The sequence below is a fragment of the Lemur catta genome, chromosome 14 (assembly GCF_020740605.2).
Source record: "Lemur catta isolate mLemCat1 chromosome 14, mLemCat1.pri, whole genome shotgun sequence".
In the NCBI taxonomy this organism is placed as follows: Eukaryota; Metazoa; Chordata; class Mammalia; order Primates; family Lemuridae; genus Lemur; species Lemur catta.
In genome coordinates this window covers 46,744,161-46,763,992 of record NC_059141.1, presented here as the reverse complement: position 1 = coordinate 46,763,992, position 19,832 = coordinate 46,744,161, and the positions used below count along the sequence as shown (strand labels likewise).

The window sequence follows — 19,832 nt, the reverse complement described above, 5'->3', positions numbered from 1 at the left end:
TGTATATTATTTTTGGAAAAGTCAATGCCAGATGTCTTCTTTCACAAGCTTTATCAATCAGTTAGAAAAAAATCCTTAACCAGATCAACATCTGCTCAAATACTTAACTTTGTCAAAGTATAGGTTCTTTGATATTAATTTCACACATTTTCAGAATATGAATTTGGATAAAAGTTAATGTCATTGCTTAGTACAGATTAAGTGATGCTATAACATTATCAGTCTTGGTAAAAGCCTGGGTTTTGGAAATTTAGAATTAAATGCCAAGGTTTATTTTTTAAAAGGATCATTCTTAGATTCTCATAACATAAAATACATTGGTTTAAATCTAGCTTTCTTAATTAAATCACACAACTGCTTATAGGGTTTCTTCTCATTCATTCATTCATTCAACAAATATTTACTTACTGCCTACTATGTACTAGGTACTGGATATAAAGCAGTGCACAAAATACACAAAAATTCCTGACCTCATGGAATTTACTAAGAGATCTTTATCCTCTTCAGTCATCTTGAGACTATCTATAGTACATGGAATAAATATAAAATTAGTTTATTGTGATTACATCAGAGGTTAAACTGTACCTTTTGTTATGTGGTATTATGTTTACACAGGCAAAATAAAAAAGAGAATTGAGGAAAACTTTTAAATCATTCATGTCAAAAGAACTGTTACTGAGAAGGGAAAAGGTACAGGAGTAACTGAATTATCTGGATAGGTTATTCTCATTTCTGCAGTGATGCTGATCATTAGTGCACAGGTTCATTTGCTCCCTTACCTAATCCTGTGCTGATACGAACATCAAGACTACTTAATTGTGCTGTTTGTGTGCATACGCTATTTATGTGGATACTCCAACAATTTCTTTTTATTTAAAAAGAGGATCTTCCTCCATTATCCCACTCAGATCTTTTTTTTTTTTTTTTTGAGACAGTGTCTCACTCTGTCACCCAGGCTGGAATGCAGTGGCCCAATCACAGCTCACTGTAACCTCAAACTGCTGGGCTTAAGTGATCCTCCTACCCTCCTCCCTTAGCCTCCTGATGAGCTGGGACTACCGGCATGTGCCACCATGCCCAACTAATTTTTTTATTTTTTGTAGAAACAGGGTCTTGTTGTTGCCGAGGCTGATCTCAAACTCCTGGCCTCAAGTGATACTCCCACCTCGGCCTCCCAAAGTGTTGGGATTGATTACAGGCGTGAGCCACTGCACCAGGCTTCCCACTCAGATCTTAGGCCATAATCAATATAAATGCTGCTAGGTCTTGGGTGGGAGTGTGGAAAAGTGGAACATCTATTTTAGGTAGCTAATAGGTGTGCTACAAATTGATCTTCCAAAGGGAAATGCTTAGACACACTGTAAGTGAACACATTTTTACTTCCCTGCAAACTGCCATAAAAAGCCTGGTATCCTACCTTTCACCCAGGTATAGATAATACTGAGGTTGGGGGAGACCCATACTAAAGTGATTAGGCAGTGGAATTAGGAATCCATATGAAGAATTAAAATAGGTTTGAAATGCAAAAAAGAGTTACAGAAGAAAAGCTAAAGAAATTCCGAATGGCAGTAATCATTCTCTATTCATTTTTACTGTAACATGTTCAAATACAGATAGTATACAAAATTTTTGAGCTCTGGAAAAAAAGCTGAATATAAATTTTAGAAAATAATATCCAGCAATTGTGAGCACCTTGATTATAATACATCAAACTCATATTTTAGATTTTAGGTTTTTAAAATTAGTTTCTGCTTCCAGATAACCCAGATTCTACCCGCTTATCCTCACTAACTATTGTATAAACATTATACTACAAACCTACTAGTTCAGATTTTAGAAGAGTTTATTGGTACAAAAATAACCTTTAAAACTTTTTAATACACAACATAGTTAAACTTTATAAGTGACAAGCAGACACAAAGTTACACATCTTAAATCTTCCCCGTAAAGCTGAATGGCCCATTTAACACCTGTGTTTATTGTGGTTTGAACACGATCCTGTGCTTGCCTTCAGCTGTTTTCTTAATTCAGTCACTCAGCTACAGAAACAATTTACTTACATTGGGATGATCCACAGGAATGCCAAGGAATCTGGAAGATCTATGACAGAGGAAGTCTTCACTTGGAGGATAAACATGGGAGAATTTCCATGCTAGTGGATTCATGTAAAATTTTTGTATTTGGTATTTTTCTATATTGCTATAGGCTCTAATTCTCTAAAACAAATTGCTCACATATACCAAAGTTTCGGTAAGTTTTGTTTGAAGTTCATAGATTTGTGTCACGGTATCCCCCTCCAGTATCAGATGAAAAAACAAAACAAAATCTCTGTTTTATTTTTGAAGAACAAAGACATGTATGTATATTCTAATCTTTTTTAATGAGAAAAATTTTCACATCAGAGACAAGTTCTTTATCATCTGAAACAATACGTGGTTGGTAGATTATAGAGGGTCTTATACAAACTCCATGACCATAATATAATTGAAAGCACAATGAAATCCTTAAGAAATTTTTCATCATATTGGTCTTGAAAATGCTTGCCTAGGAAAACTAAAAACATTTTAAAAACTATTTAAAAGTTCAAAACCTATTTCGTTTTAAAGATGAAAAACATTTTAAAAAACTAAACAGAACACCTGTTTAAAAACATTATCTAAACAGTAAATTTGTGGTTACCTGTCTCAGGAGAAGCGCCATTCCTATATCAATCAACCCGGATCATCTCAAGTCCAAATCTCACTGCCTAACTTGTGTCAGCCACAAAAGTAGCATGAAGGAAATGTGATACTGCCCCACTAGAGTAATGAAAGGTATTTACAGGGTTCCGTTGCGGATCCAGGGACAGTCGTTTAGAACAGATTGCTCTTTCAGATCAACTTTAATAACTCAGTCTGCACAACATTCTTAGCCTGGAGGGATGGTGGGGGTGGATAATGACTAAGATGACTAAGGAAATAGTTTTTTTTTTGGTCTCTCCTTACGAGGTGAAAACGGTAATAGTGAAGAAATTCTGAAGAATAAGGCGTAAGGAATGCCCAAGATATCCATACATGGATATAACATTCTGTATACATCCATACAGGACGCATATAACGTGTGGATACCTTTATTTGGTACCAAACTGAGACTATGGTCAATACATTTATTAAGGTAAATATGAAAAAGTAATCAATTACTATAATACTTCATGTTTTCTTTCCCAATTTTAGGGTAATTAAATTAAAGCTTTCCTATGTGGTTTCCATTAAAACACAATAAAATGTCCTTTACTTGTGCTTTTGGTATGTAGTACATATCAAAGTTTACACTTTTTAAAAAGCATTATTTCCAAGAAGAAAATCTGTTCAGAACTTTTAAAAAGAGCGTCCTGTGACTACCACTAAGTTATTGAAGAAATCCAAAACAATTAGTATCATATATGTACTCCTCAAGATATGTAGTAGATTCCCACTTCTTGCCCCATTAATATAATGATTATATTAACGTGCACATAAATATATTATAATCTCAGTAGAAATAAGCTAACATTCCTTAGCTATGTGCTAGGCACTATGTTAAGTTCTTTATGTGCACTGTGCTTTATTTAACATATTCCCTCAACAACTACAAAGTGGGTACTATTATAATTCTCATTTTACAGATGAGAACCCTGGGCTTAGAAAGAGGTTAAAAACTTGTCCAAGGTCACACAGCAAGTAAGTGACTGAGCCAAAATTGAATCTAAGTCTGTGCTCATAACCATCACAAATATTTAAATTTTCATATTTTTGACATACTTGTGAAAAATTAAGGGTAAAAATGAATGTAAAATATATTCTCTCTTTTAGGAAGGATTCTAAAGGAACACTATGTAGGACTTTTATTTTTGTTTTTCAAGAGCCAGGAAAATAGATAAGGACTTTAAGTTTGTAATTTTTCTGATGGAAACCAATCCTGAAATTCTTTTGTATGACTAAGCAATAAAAAGATGAGACAGTTTAGAAAGAAAAAAGCAAATGCTTTCAAATACACTCTATCTGCAATATTTTAGCTGGGAACATGAATTGTTATGTAGACTGGAGCATTATAGGCATTAGTGCTGAAAGGTAGGGCATTGGAAACAGTGAAGTGCTTGGACAGACCTACTTTTTTGTTGTTTCTGTTTATTATAGGCATTGTGCTGAAACAGTTTAAGAGCTTTGTTCTTTTGAAATTAAATTTAGATGCTTTGGTGTTATTTCTGAGCACATCAGCATGGGTCAATAAATGTTTTGCAGGTTAGGGGTAGGAAAATAACAGTTTGAATATTCTCTTTTCATAACGTTAGCACAAAATATGTCGGTATGCCAGGCTCTGGGTGATTCCACTCAGATGCTATTTTTGGTCTGCATGGACATGTCAGGAAGCTGAAAACAAATTTCAGTGTTCTTACTCATGACCCAAGTAATCACACTAACACTAATGATATGAAGGAAAGGAAATGGGAACTAACATTGCTTGCAAGTGTACTGTAGTCTGTAGAGTAGCTTAAGTTACTCTTATTTAATTCTCACAGCAACCCTGCGAAGTATTGTTATCTGTGTGTTACTGTGAGGAAATGAAGGCTTAAAGGAGCTTAGCTTTAAGGTCCTTTAAATGGCCTATTTAAAAAAAAAACAAGTGTAGCTTTCCCAAAGTTACTGAACCACTAACCTACACAGTTGGGTATTCAAACCTAGGCCTTTTAGTTTAGATTAGAACTTACTCTCTTTTCATTAGCCCCCACTGCCTTCTCATGAAAAGTGATTATTAAGGTTAGTATAAAAATCAGAAATCACCCAAAGGAGGAAATTCATCATGATTTTCATCTATATTGATGCTCAAAGGCATTGTTAAAACAATTACTTTGGTTTTATTGACTTTTGGTGTTTATTTAACAGAAACAGGAAAAGAATAGAAAAATAACATGTGACTAAGGTCCAGGGCTGTTTTTACAAAGAAGGCTCAATAAAATTGGTTGACTGAAATAGCAACAGGTAATACACATTTCTGAGAAGTTATCATCTTATTACATATATCATGAAATTAGTAAGTGCCAAATGGGAAGAACTTGTGGCCAAGAAGGGAAGAGTACAGAGGGAGAGTTTGGAGAACATAAACCACAGAAAATTCAAAAGGGATTTGTATTTTATATCCCTAACCAAGCTCACAATTTTGTTTGCATATGGATATATCTATTTTTTGTTTTCTTGATTTAGCAAACTTCCTGTCAAATAAAGGCAGCATATCTTAATGTAGGAAGATCTGCAAAATATTTTTGTTTTGCTTTTTCATCCATTCTCCTCATCTCCAAATTGCTCTTCATTCCCAACTGAGAATGGATTAGATTAAAAAAATAGTCCAAACAAGGTCTCCTAGTTCTATGTAATCATTATGTGTGTTAATATCTTAGAGCTTCTTTCTTTTTATCTTCTAGTCTAAACAGTGAGTTTTAACTCAAAATGTAGATGATAATATCACTAAAGGGATCAGTAAGCAGACAATATTACAGGGAGTTAAACACAAAATTTTACCACATTGTAAACTGAGCTGGGGATAAATCAGTTTGTAGATAGCCCAATGGCTTGACAATATTGTGCAAATTTTAATTAAGGATAAGAAAAGCTTTGATATAATCAGAAATGTGATCATCCCTACCCTATAAAACATAAACAACCTTTCTGGTCTCACCTGCCACTCTTCTCCATATTTTTTTGTCTGCATCCAAAAAGTTCCACCAATATTTCCTTGCCTTTTCTTTCCTCCATGCCTTTGTCACTGTTTCTTCCACTTATTCTGTAATTAAATAACTACTGCTTGTAGCATTTCTTATATTGTTGAATTAAACTAATGTTTCATTTATATATTGATGCTTTCTTTACTCAACTAGATCAACTTGAGAATCTGAGCCATAAAAATATTTTTCTTTATAGTCCACACAGTGCTAATCTCAACGCATGGCACAAAGTAGGCATGTAATAAATATTTGTCTGTGGCATGCCATAAAGATGATGCGTAAATTGTTCTAAATTATTCATTCAATCAATACATATTTACTGAATACTTACTGTGTGCCAGGAAAGATCAAATGGCTTAAACTGTCAGCAACATTAACTAATTTGATTGTCACTAATGGTTATGATATTTGTTTAACACAGAAATACTATTAAGAACTAAATCCAATTAGGAAGGGAGCTAAAAATGATTGGATGCCCATTGTGCACCAGTCACAAAGTAAAGAACTATGCATGCTTTTGGCTCAATAGTTGCTTAAAATTCCTGAGATAATTGGTATGGCAGACCTTTGCTCTAGAAAAAGGCATGGTGCTCTCCACAGTGCCCACCTTGCCCAAGGGCTGGTTCTTCCACAGGTGAACCTTAAGGGGTACTTTCATACCTTTGTATCTTCCTGAACTGGCATATTGCCATTTTTTTCCTGACCACCTTTGCGCAACCTTTGTTTTATGTTAGGTCCTTGCTTTCTAGACCTAATCAAGCTCTTTCTTGCTGCTTCTCTTGAGTTTTATACTTCATAGCCTTAATTCCTATAGCTGAGGGGGAAGCTCTGTCCATTCTCATGCCCTGGTTTTTGGGATGCCAGCTCAAGCCACAGACTGAGTTTCCTATTTGTCCAGAAATAAAGAGAACACTTAAAACACACATAATATTGATCCTTTTGTAATTCATAAGCATGATGATTGGGTGTTCATGTGCATGTGTGAGACATGCTTCCCTCAACTTTGTTATGACATTGGCACATTACCATCTGGCATGAAAAAATACACACACATAATATTCTCCCATTTCAATAAAGATTTCAACTATCTGTGACTGACTCCAAATTGGATGTACTTCCTGAATGGCAGATAAGCCAGAATGCATTACTGAGCTCTTTGAGTGACCCTAGCTAACTCCAGTCCAGCGTCCACCTCAACCAAGCTTTGTTGTTCATACTTAATACATAATTTAATTTAATACAACAACCTGGAAGTATGGGTCATCATCCCATTTTATGGAGGATGAAACAGAAAAAATTATATGCTACTGTGGTTTTTGCAAATCCAAGGATCTGAAAAAATCTCAGGAAGTGCACTTTGAGAGTATCCAAGGTATACTATATCATTATCTTCTTTTTATGGAGGAAGAAACAAGGTCAGAGAAGAAATAGCACAAAGCCATTCAAAGCTGTGATTCACACCTAAGGTCTACATGACGCCAAAGCCAAAGCTCTTCTATACTACACCATGCCACTTTTCAGAGGCATCCACGCCCATTAGTAATGCACTTAGGAATCAATTTGGAAAAAACCTTGGGAGATGTAGAGTAACATGTAGGACACGTCCAGTGATATTGGGACTATGTTGATTTAGTGGCTTCCTCCAAAGTGCCTTCCAAGTCCTTGGAAATCCAGATGATTTACTATCTCTGGCTAGTCAAAGAAGCAACTTAAAGGAATTGAAGCAACAATAAATAATAAGCAATTCTCTCTGTGCATCTCTACCTGCAAATTACTAGATATAGTAAAATTAGGCATAAGAGACCATACACTTACTACATTTTAAGTAGACATCTACTTAGCATTTCATCTTTTCAAAGTTGTTTACAATCACACATTGGTTATTACATGCCAATAAAAACAACAACGATGACAAAAACAAAACAATACTACTTTCCTTGAAGTTGTTCTTTAATTTTTTTTATTCTTTTTTTTTTTTTTTATAAAAACTTTTTTTTTTTTTTAGGGCCCAGTGCCCTGGCTGGGGGCTGTCACCAGCAGCAGCAGAGCCCAGAGCCTGTTCTTTATAATAATTATTTTGTACATAGAAAAGTTAAGCACTAGAACAGCCCATGCACGTGTCAATGTAATTCAGCAGTAAAACCCAGATTTCCAAGTTGACATTATTAATTTAGTTTAATGAGAGCTATTTTGAGGAACACCCCAAACTTTATCTATTAGCAAAACTGGAGCAATACATTTGTGCCAAGAGAGACTTACAACAGCTTTGAATAACTGGGTATGGCAGGCAACTAAAAGAAACATTAAAAGGTGGTTATAGATTATTTTGTGTCTCTAGGCAATAATCACTGCAAATATTATTTTACTAAGTCTTAAGCAAACTGTGAGAACCAGATTAATTTATTTTATTCATTGAAACAGATCTAATTGCTGCATAAACTTTATTTTAAAGGTCATTTTTTGTATTAAAAACTTTTTCCTTAGCTACTATGAGAAATATCATAGAGACTCAGATTTTCAAAAACTTTCTTATCTGCTTTCTAATTTTGCATGAATAGTAAGTGGAAATAATCCAATTACTATGTTATTAATAACAAAAAGAAGTAGCTGGACTGCCTATTTGGTGATCATTCATTGTGTTTGTGTTGGGAATGAAGTAGTTGATAGAGTTTTATTTTATTTAATCTTCTAAAATTAATTTAGATTCTAAACCTATTAATTTAGAAAGCAAAGGGCAGAGAATGCTTACAATCTTAGGTAATGTTTAGCTCAAATGATAAAAAAAAAGATGAGCATAAAACCCATCTTAAAATAAAATCGAGATCTATTTAAGGACCTTAAACTCAGAATAATGATACACATGAATCAAATTTTAAGAAAGATACATCACCTCTTTTGGAAACAAATAATAATAAAAACTAGTATGGGGAGATGAATGATTTTAAAGTTGGGACATTTATATATGCCCTGTTTGGTTCTGACATATAATTAAAAAAATACATATCACCTATATAATAAGATGATAAAAGAAAAAGTCAAATACATGCTATAATTAGGTAAAGAGTAATTGTATTTACAGCTGGATTCCAACTCCATCACTTATTATCTGAGAAACCTTAGGCAAGCAATTTAATCTCTTTGTGCCTCAGTTTTCTCATCTCTATAAAAAGGGAAAATACTAATATTTTATCTGTTTCCTCATCTCTAAAAAAAGGGACAATACCTACCTTGAAGGAATGCTGTGAGAATCAAGTGACTTAGTACTCTTAAAACAGTGCCTAGTTCCTAGCAGGTGGTCAATAAGTGTTAACCACCATTATTACCATTATTATTAAAAATATATTTTAAATAAACTTCTTTTACTCTGCTTTGTGAAGTCACAAAGAGTGAAGTATACACAGTTAGTTGCGCTGAGCTGTAAACTCTAAGGAAAGGCCAAAGGCTGAATGGGCCATTTAGACTGATGACTCAGACACAGTAGTTCAGGTTTCCAGTCTGAATCAGTCCTTGGCTTCTATCCCAAGGCTGACGAGAATGCTAATTAGTGTCAAGAGTGATGAGTTTTTGTCACACGGGGTGCTGTCCATTAGAGATGCAAATCAGATCACTTACATGTTGTATAGAGCACCAATAGTGATCAAGTTCAGATTCAAACGAATGACAAAGTAAAATGCTTCATATCTAGTTACCATGCTCCTGAACCATCTGTTTCTGAATTCTAAATTCTCATCTTACCCATTGCCAAGGGGCTAAACATAGCTCAAGAATTTAAATCATAATTTGAGCTGACAACCCAGGTATCAAACAACATTTCTTTAGCCAGATAAGTAGAGTGGTGACAAATATCAGAGCAGTATATCCATTCTATGGTTGGTGCTTTGTGACAAGAAAATAATAATTGAGGGTATTGGTAAATATCTTATTTCTCATCTGATCTAAAAAAGGATGTCAACATAAGCTTGGTATTGAACATAGGCTAACAAAACTATTGTTAAGTGATTTAGAGGAGAGAAATCTAGGAAAGTGAGGGATATCCTAATCTTTCCATGACCCTGAGTTGTCGAATTGACTAATGTTGAATGCATGTAAACATTCCCATGTAGAATAAGACAAAGCAGATTTAGTTCTTCTAAATAAATGCTCTTAATGATGATGATAAACTGGGGCAGACATCAAATAAAAAGAGCAGTGATGTTTTAAATCCTGTTACATTTAAATACCCCAAAATTAATACTGTATTTAAAAAAATGTTTTAGTGTTTCTTTTTGTTTATGAGCTATTTCTCATCAGAGTCCTATCAGTAGATCTGCTTTAATACACCATGATTTACATATGAGGAAACTGACATACAGAAAGAACAAGTAACTTAGAGTTACGTGGCAACTCAATACTAGAAAAAAACCCTGAGTATTAAGAGTTATTATTTGCACAGACCCCTTATCTTCAAGTTCTGATGAATTGTGTCCACATACATAGGATGATATGAATTAGGAATTATTAGAAGTATCAGTTGATTTGTATATATTATCTTTTACCCATCTCTGAATCAAGTTCATAACAAAATATGAACTGCCTTAGCATAATTCTGTTGTATTTCAATTTTGTGAGTAAAGAGCCTAATCAAAAACCTATTTTGAAATCTGATCTCCAGGTAATCTACTCTTTTTTTTCATTTTGAATTGTGGTAAAATATATATAACATAAAACTTACCATTTTAACAATTTTTAAGTGTACAGTTCTATGGCACCAAGTACACTCATGCTGTTGTGCAGCTGTCACCACTATCCATGTCCAGAACTCTTCTCATTGTACAAAACTGAAACTCTGTACCCATTAAGCAATAACTCCCCAGTCCCTTCTTCCCATAGCCTCTGGCAACAACCATTCTACTTTCTGTCTCTACGAATTTGATTACTCTTAGTCCTACGTAACTTATTTTTATGAACATTAAAAAATGTTTTCTTTTTAAAAAAATATTAAAGGAAAATTCTTTAAATTATTCATTTCCAATCAGTCTCTGAAGTAAGAGTCTGTAAGGGTTCTACCTTGAGGATCCACATTAGGCTGGTCCTAGATAACTGAATTTGTCGAGTTATGGCATGACTTGTATTCAGATGTGAGGCAGGGGGACTGTGGTCTGTAACGTGATTTGTCATTGGCTCTCCTTGCTACAGTGCCCAGGGTACTTCTGCAAACTATGGCAAGAAAGAATTGTTCACATGAACCACCTTTCATGCTTTATGCCTTTACACAGTTGCAACCACTCATTTTTTGTTTTCTCTGTAAATTCTGAAGTATAAGACCTGGTAAGATTATTTCAGAGAAGCATAATTTATACATGACGAGAGAAATTTAATTTGTGATAAAATACTACTAGCTACATTTTTAAAGCATGGTTTTGTTATGAATTCTAAGCCATTTTATAATACTTGAGAGCAAATGTAATGAACCTCAGGAAGGTTGAAACCACTGGTTCCTAACTTTTTCAAGGTTAGGATGGGGTCTTCTTTTTCCAACATTTAAATCTTAGCACTCTGAGAGGCGGAAGAGGGAGGATTGCTTTGAGCTCAGGAATTCCAGACCAGCCTGTGCAAGAGCAAGACCCCATCTCTAGTAAAAACAGAAAAAATTAACAGTGCATGGTGGCACGCACCTGTAGTCCCAGCTGGGGACTTGGGAGCTGAAGCAGGAGGATGACTTGAGGCAGGAGTTTGAGGTTGCAGTGAGCTATGATGATGCCACTGCACTCTAGCCAGGGCAACAGAGCAAGACTCTGTCTCTCACACACACACACAAAAAAGATGTGGATCTCCCAAGTGATGATAATTAAACATTTTTTACCCATTGATTTTAGAAAATATGTAACAACAAAAAGAAATCATTAATCTAATGGTTATTTCTAACAAATGTTTCATTAATTATAACACTAACAATATATTGTTTATTCTGTTTTCAGATAATCCTTGAAGTACACATGGATTTGTGTACATTGCAATGATTTCATGGCTCTCTAGAGGTCTTGCTGATCTAAGAAAAAAAGCAGGTTCTAGCTCTATCTGTATCTCTTGTTAGCTATACAACCTTGGGTAAATCATTCTATAAGCTTTAGTTACCTCTATTCAGTTACTAAAAAGTGAAGGAACTCTTTGTTTTGCTTACTACAGGAAATTATTAATACAAAGACTATAAAAATAAGATAATATATAAGGCATTTAAAATTTAAATGTGACATAGAAAATAAAAAGTGATATCCACTTATGACATAATTTGATTATTATAGAAAAACCCATGGAAGCATCATAGGGCACTCCCACACTCTGAAAATTAAACTAGAAAATCAACATATCATGGATAATGTATGTAAATTTAGACTCCTTAAGAAAAGAACTAGCATTCCAATGTATTTATAAGGATGTTCATAAAAAACTGTTTGTAATAGCAAAAAAATGGAAACAACATACATTTCTTAACACAGAAAGATAATTATTGTAAGGCTGGTGGCAGGTACCCCTCCCTTCCCTAATGGAAAAAGAAGAAGCCCACGAGACCTGCCAAGGACAATGCCTGTAAGGCCCAGCTAAGTTAAAGGACAACCACACCTAGATGGTTACCCTGATAAGAGTCTTGGTTCCTAGAGTCCACACATACCACCAGCCCCTCCTATTTCTCAATACCCGCCCTAAAACTGCAAGGACTATTCTGTGCTCTCCCCACCATAAATATTCCTGCCAAAGAAACCCCGACCCCCAGCCCTAAAAACATATATAAACCCACTCAGACTTCTGGGCGAGGTGACTTCTCGGGTCTCTCTCTCTCTCTTCCGAGACCTGAGAATCTTGCCCAGGCCCCCCTCTCTTGGGACCGACCCATTACCCTCACCCAGGAGCGCCCCAGTGAAGCCTCGTTGCTTACCCCTTTCAACTCTGCTCCTCTTTCTCTGGCGCAGGCCAATCCAAAAAAACCTTACATTTGGTGCCGAAACCCGGGAAGGTACTTTGACTTTCAGCTGCACTGCCCCTCCCATGGACTCCGGTCTTAAAAACCTTACAATTAAGATATATAAAATTTTAAAAAGTTTCAAAGCAGTATTTATGACTCCATTTTATGTTTTAAGATTCTGGAATATAATATTCTAAAATGTTAGTTTTATCTAGGGAGTATAATTATAGGAGATTTTTCTCTCTTATTTTTTCTTAGCTATACTTTTAAAAAACTTCTAATAAGGGTGTATTGTTTTTATAAAGTGAAAAAAAACAGTAAAAGTCTTCCCCCACACCAAAAAAAGAGAATTGCCTCAAGGACATCAAAAGAAGGAGGAAAAAAGAGCAAAATTTTGCTACAGTCTAATTGATGGTTTGGATGGTATGTATGGTATGATGGTATGTGCACATCTCCCTAATATATGTATTTGCATATAAATATAAATATGTATATATTTATATCTCTATACCTTAGGAGGTAATAAGAATGATAGGTAGGAAAGAGAAATCAGAGAAGAAAGAATCAAATCAGCGCTGTCTACCTAAGAGGGCCCAATCTGCTCCTGATGGTGGAGCTGGGATCCCCAGGCCCACACTGCCAGATGCCATAATCAATTTCTCCAGTAGCATCCTGATTTCAATTTAGTTCTTTAAAAAACAAATTTCCTTATAAAGAAAAAAAAAGTTGATTTTTAACATAATGACTAGCAAATGATATTTGGTTTGCTTTAAAACCATCTTACTCATTGTAAATTAACAAATTGGAATTCATGCTGATGTAGTAATCTCTTGGGAATTTGGTTAATGTGAGTACTTTGCTAAAGGACTGGTTTCCTCTAAGAATTTGTGAAAAAGAAAATTAAATTTCTGAGCTTGAAACACTGAAGACCAGATGATGGAACCTGGTAATTTCATCTAATCCAGCTAATTACAAGATGCAAGTTCTCATGACAGTCAACCAGCTGGACTTCCCTAAGAAGAAATCCTATAATTCAATGTGTCACCTTTAGCATAAAATAAACACAAGGCAGGTATGTTTTGGAGACTTTGCCATAAGAAACTTCCACAGTATGAACAATAGGTATGGCATTTTAGCTATAATGCAGTGTTATCGTTCCTAGTCTTGAGATGTAGATAAATTGAAGGCCAAAGGAAGTAAATCAGTTATCCAAGATTGTAGTTGATATCAGTTCAAACTTCACATTATAATTGGTGCCTCCTAGATCAGCATATGAAACTGTTTTTCAGAGCCTTTATGAAATAATGTCACAGTTATATAATGCTTATATCCATGACCGTATGTATCTATCTTCCCTGTTTCATTCTGCTAGGTTAAGATTTTTTTCAAATCTGCTCTGTAGGTTTTATCACATGGGCAAATGCCTAACTTTGAAAGTAGGATGGAGGAAATTTACTAAGAATCTAATACCTGCCAGGCACTGTGCTAGGCACACTACATCTTACTTCATTATTTACTAAAAACTTAGGATGTGTCCCATATATATTCTCTAACGATATCCTTAATTCCATCAGGTCATAGCCAAGATTATCATTAAATAAAAATCATCAGTACTGTAAAGCATTTCTTCATCATTTCATTATATATATAACATTGCCGTACCACTGTCACTGAATAATCTCATAGTAATGGATTATAGATGTTCACTGAAAACAAGACTGGAGGTAATGACAATTCTGCTTTAGGATAAATCAACAGTTGATTCTTCCACAGCAGAAGTTTCTCTTCTCTCTTGCTACACATTTAAAAAAAAAAAAACCTCACAAAAGACCACATATTGTATGATTCCATTGATACAAAATGTCTAGAATAGGCAAATCTATAGAAACAGAAAGTAGACTAGTGGCTGCCTGGCTGGGGCTGTGTGTGGGAGGGTGTTGGAGGAAAAGAGGAGTGACTGCTATTGGATATGGGTTTTTTGGGGAAAGGGTGTGATTGAAATGTTCTAAAATTGAATGTGGCAATGATTGCACAGCTCTGTAAATATTTCAAAATCCATGAATTGTACACTTTAAATAGGTGAATTGTACTGTATGAAAGTGATATCTCAATAAACCTGTTACTTTTAAAAGTTCTGAATTTCTACCATCCAATTGTATAATCTCTTCAGATTAACCCTGTGAGAAACTCTGAATAGCACTGGAGGGTTTTACCATTAATGAAGAGTTATAACTTTAAAAAGTAATTGATAATATAAAAATGAATTCTGGTACAGGAGACAGGAACTTACGGAAACAATGGAGAGTGACAGACCAACATCCTGACTGGGAATTACTCATGAGCAACGTAAAATCATTCACTGATCTAGTTCTTTATGAAACAATAACACAGAAAATTCTGGTCCCCTCCAGGATTCTGTTGTCTGTCCTCAATCGGCTCAGCTGCCCTGTGCTTCATTCATGAAAAAAGCAAACTGTTGCCCATAGAGTTCTATTTGTATTATCTCTAATCTTTCCTTTCTGGCTCTGCAGTATCCCATCCCTTTCTTTACATCACTCCACAATGCCCTTTCATCATTTCTCTTCCCACATGCTTTTACAGATTTTCTAGGACACCCTCCCCTCATTAACACTTGAAAAAAGTAGCACCCAGGGAGCCCCAATTCAATAAAGTGAGAATGAATGGTTCAGATAAATACCTTGGGTAAGGATGGATATAAGCATACTTTTATTGCTCTTTTAATCATTAGATTCCTGGAGGCACCTCTTTACTGGGCAACATTAAATATTTAAATTATCTGGATATCCCCTTAAATCTCTTGCTTCACCTCCCAAGATGAGTTTTGAGGGAAGGTCTTACCTGGCACAAACAGCAGTGCTGCTCCAAAGGGTAAGGAGTGTTCCGGCTGGGACTCCTGGCCCCTCACCTCACTTGCTGAAGGCAGGGAAGGCTGCCATGGCTTTCCCTTCCTGGGCTTGCCCATCCTGCTAATTTTAGGCTGCTTCCTCAGGCGGCTGCCATGGGTATCAGAGCATGTGGTTCCCCTCTGCAGCGGAGCTATTTTCTCCTGAGAGCCTCACTTGTTTGTTTTCAACTTCTCTCCCTTCTCTTCCCCGTACCCACCTCTGAAAAAATTAAACATTTTTCAGAATTATGCCTACTCTGACCTGCATTTATTCCTAAACCCAAGAGACCAAGGAAAACTTTTCACATTAGATTTTAGTTATATCTGTCTGTAGCAAGATTTCCAAAATCATGTTTACCTAACAAATATTTACTAGGCTCCTACAGTGGACAGATGTTGTTCTAAGTCACTGGGATACAATCATGACCAAAGGAAACATGTATTTCACTGATAAAATCTTAACAACAGATTTATTAAACTTCCACTATCTTCTGTGAAGACCTTGGAATATAAAAATTGGCAAGTAGGGCCCCATTTCTTCAAAGTGATCACAGATATTTCAATATACAGAGAGAGATTCAAAGACATAGATCTTATAAATTCCTGTTGAAATTGAGTTTTAAGAATAATGAATAGATTCACTCATTCAGTTAATCAGTAAAAGTGGATTTAAGAGGATTCTATGAATCTAGAACTCTGCTAGGCACTGGAGGGAATAAATACATGTATACTACAAGTCTCATTGCTCACTTGACAAATATTTAGTGGATGTTTACTATGTACATGTTTGCAGTTTTCTCCACTGAGGACTTCTTAATTATCTTTTTCCCTAGAGACATTGTTCTGAAAGTTCTCATATGCTAAATCAAATTTTCCAGCAATTTATTTCTTATATCTTATTAATCAAAGATAATAATTTTGCCAACTAGATTTTTTTTTTTTTGTAGCTCACCGCAACATGAAACTCCTTGGCTCAAGTGATCCTCCTGTCTCAGCCTCCCCAGTAGCTGGAACTACAGGCATTAGCCATGACGCCCAGCTAATTTTTCTACTTTTAGTAGGGACACAGTCTCATTCTTGCTCTGGCTGGTCTTGAACTTTTGAGCTTAAGTGATCCTCCTGCCTTGGCCTCCCAGAGTGTTAGGATTACAGGCATGAGCCACTGCACCCTGCCCTAACTAGAGCTTTTAACTAACATGAAACAATTTGTATTTATTCATTCTTGTAGATGTAAGGGTGGAAAGATCCAAGTTCCAGACCTTGAGTTAGTAGTTTAGTGAGAGAGAAGACAGGCAATTGATTATGTTGTAATGTGGCACCAGAGAGGAGGGTGCTAATTGTCACAGACAGGGTGAGTCTTCATAAAGAAAGTACTGCCCAAGATGAGTAGTGAAAAATGAGAAACTAAGTAGGTTAGGAGCAACATGAAAATGTAGGGAGATGTGAGAAAGCATATTTTATAGTGCATAAAACAAAGATAAGGTGTGATTTGAGAAATGGGGAGCTGGGATGAGGTTGCAGAGGAGGAGAAAGCCTTGATTATGAAGAACTTTGAATGCCTAGGTGATAAAGATTTTGAGGAGATGTGATCAAGTCTGCATCTGAGAAAGATTACTCCAGTGGCTGTGTGGAGGCAATACTATAGTAGTCCACAGGCCAGGGCAGAGATTCAGGCTGAAACTGATGATAGTGGTGGTGTGTGCCTATAGTCCTAGCTACTTGGGAGGCTGAGGTAGGAAGATGGCTTGAGCCCAGGAATTTGAGGCTGCAGTGAGCTATGATTGTGCCACTGCACTCCTGCCTGGGCAACAGAGTAAGACCCTGTCTTTAAAAATAAAAATAATAATAATAAAATTGCTGATAGCCTGAACTGAGGCCACGGAGGAGGAATGAAGTTTGAAATAGTTACAGCCCCAAAGCAAAGATATTATGTTTTTATGTGTTATTGGAATAAGCAAACAAACTGCTTATTAACTTAAAGGATATAAGTATGCAAGTGAAACAGACAATATGGAAACTCTATGCAGCATCTCAAGATTCTCTTTTATATCTCCCTGACCAGTTTGCTATTTCATGGAGCCAAAGGAGTTGAAGAACCTGGAGAAGCCATTCCAGGTGTTCAAAGCACAAGTGATGACTATCAACAAAATAAGGCACATCTGAACACATTCAACTTAGGATTTTTATTCAACTTGAATAAGACTGAACATGTCCATTATTTCTTTATATCTGTGGATAACTGCCCCTGTAAGTTCATGATCTGGACACGTCTTCCATATGAATATAACTAAGCTTCCTAATACTTGGAAAGAGGTCCTTAGCACCTTATTGAGTAAAAATAGGTTATAAAACTCCACGATCCATTGGATAAAATTATATTGACCTTTATATGTGCACAATATACTTTGGAGTATGGAAAAATATTGGAATATTGTTTAATATAATGTTAGTATGTATCTCTTGGGGTAGTATTTCTTATAGTTATTTTCTTCTTTACTGAATTGTTTAACAATAAGCATTAATATTTCAAATAAAAGTTATTTTAATTTTTTAAAATGGGAGCTCCCTACACTAAGCAAATTTAAATTTAAAACAGAAGAGTTTTACACTGAATACTTTTATCCAGTCTCTCTATTTGTAACTGAATTAGAGAAGGATGATGTTTCACCCTTATCATAGATTAATTAGAATATAATTATATTCTCTGATTAGGCAATCTTTCAACACTAAGAACAATTCTACAGAGCTTGGGAATGGAAGCAGTTTGAAAGCTGCTCTTTGAAAGTTAGCTTGCTGGGTAATGCTTCCTTTTCTTTATTTATTTCTTTATTTGAGACAGAGTCTCACTCTGTTGCCCTGGCTAGAGTGCCATGGTGTCAGCCTAGCTCACAGCAACGTCAAACTCCTGGGCTCAAGCAATCCTTCTGCCTCAGCCTCCCATGTAGCTGGGACTACAGGCATGCGCCACCATGCCCAGCTAATTTTTTCTATATATTTTTAGTTGTCCAGCTAATTTCTTTCTATTTTTAGTAGAGACGGGGTTTTGCTCTTTCTTAGGCTGGTCTCGAACTCCTGAGTTCAAACAATCCACCTGCCTTGGCCTCCCAGAGTGCTAGGATTACAGGCGTGAGCCACTGCGCCCAGCCAATGCTTCCTTTTAAAGACTGAACAGATGAAGTTGTTGTTTGTGGTAAGTGAACAGCACACACTTCAATTCACTTCTTAAGATCCCATGTTTACAAAGAGTAATTTTTCTTGTTTGGCTTTTTTTTTTAAATAGGTAAAACAGCATCTTGAGCTGCATGATATTTTTCTTAGACAAACATTTCTGTCATTTTAATATGGTTAAACTGTATTTAGGCAATGTGGAGGCGGCAGCTATAATTTGTCTTCTAGGAACACTCTGTCCTTCCTAGTCACCACTGCTCAACTGTTCTTTTAGGCTATCGGATCTTACATTGAGATTATAAGAACACATTTTTCAAACTCTAATGAAAATGTGCCCATAAAAATGTCAGTGTTTTGTATTTATTTCTGGATACCAACTATTAGGACAATCTTTTTCATTTTTCCAAAAGAAGCATGAGTAGCGGTAGACACTTTTTAAAAATTTGCAATCCATGTGCATAAAAGTTATCTGTATGCTAAAGGCGACCAACAATTAGTTCTATAAACATAAGGAATTTGGGGGAAGAGGGTAAAAAGCTTTTCTGTCTCCTTACTTTTGTGATGCTCTGTGTTGCTTTCATAAAAATTTTAATGCCTCATTAAGAATCTGAAATGTGTTTGTCAGTTCCCATTATAAAAAGTGATACTAAAATAAGATGTTTAGCAAGGCTGTCTCCTTTACAACATTACTTTCAAAGTAATGTTACTCAACAGATGAAGATATTCATGCTCTGGCTAATCACTATTCAAAGAAGCAGTACTGTTAATTTGACAAAGATCTACAGTAACAATTAATGTTAGTCCTATTTGAGGGCAGTGAGGCATACAATTTAAAAATAAATATAAATATTCTTCCCAGATTTCATATTTCTGACAGCTAAATTAGAACTTTCCAACCTCGAATATCTTTACAAGACCCTTTAAAATCAGTAGCAACAAAATAGTTCAATTTGCTACCTAAAACTATGACTGATAAGCTCTAGTAGTTGATATTACTTCTCCTCATTGCTATTTTAACTCTGTTTAAAAGAAAAAAACATAGATTTAAAAGCTTCATGTAGGTATGGATATCACATTTCATA

At 35.5% G+C, this 19,832-nt stretch overlaps 1 protein-coding gene, 1 long non-coding RNA gene and 1 other non-coding gene across 3 annotated transcripts in view; 2 read left to right on the top strand and 1 right to left on the bottom strand.

The window, feature by feature from the left end:
- The window catches only part of LOC123649805, a 28,311-nt gene extending 16,385 nt beyond the window's left edge, over positions 1 to 11,926 (top strand). Inside the window, exon 3 of the long non-coding RNA XR_006739147.1 lies at positions 11,695 to 11,926. This is a non-coding gene — a long non-coding RNA (uncharacterized LOC123649805). The remainder of the gene's footprint in view (positions 1 to 11,694) is intronic.
- MYPN (myopalladin) overlaps positions 1 to 15,590 on the bottom strand; it is a 94,630-nt gene extending 79,040 nt beyond the window's left edge. The window contains exons 1-2 of the mRNA XM_045567991.1: positions 15,537 to 15,590; positions 12,651 to 12,781 (exon numbers count right to left, since the gene is read on the bottom strand). The gene's annotated coding sequence lies outside the window, so the exon portion shown is untranslated. The remainder of the gene's footprint in view (positions 1 to 12,650; positions 12,782 to 15,536) is intronic.
- Positions 6,671 to 6,772, top strand: LOC123650516. The gene has a single exon (XR_006739383.1). It is a non-coding gene; the product is annotated as a small nucleolar RNA U13 (small nucleolar RNA).
- Positions 15,591 to 19,832: the final 4,242 nt, after the last annotated feature.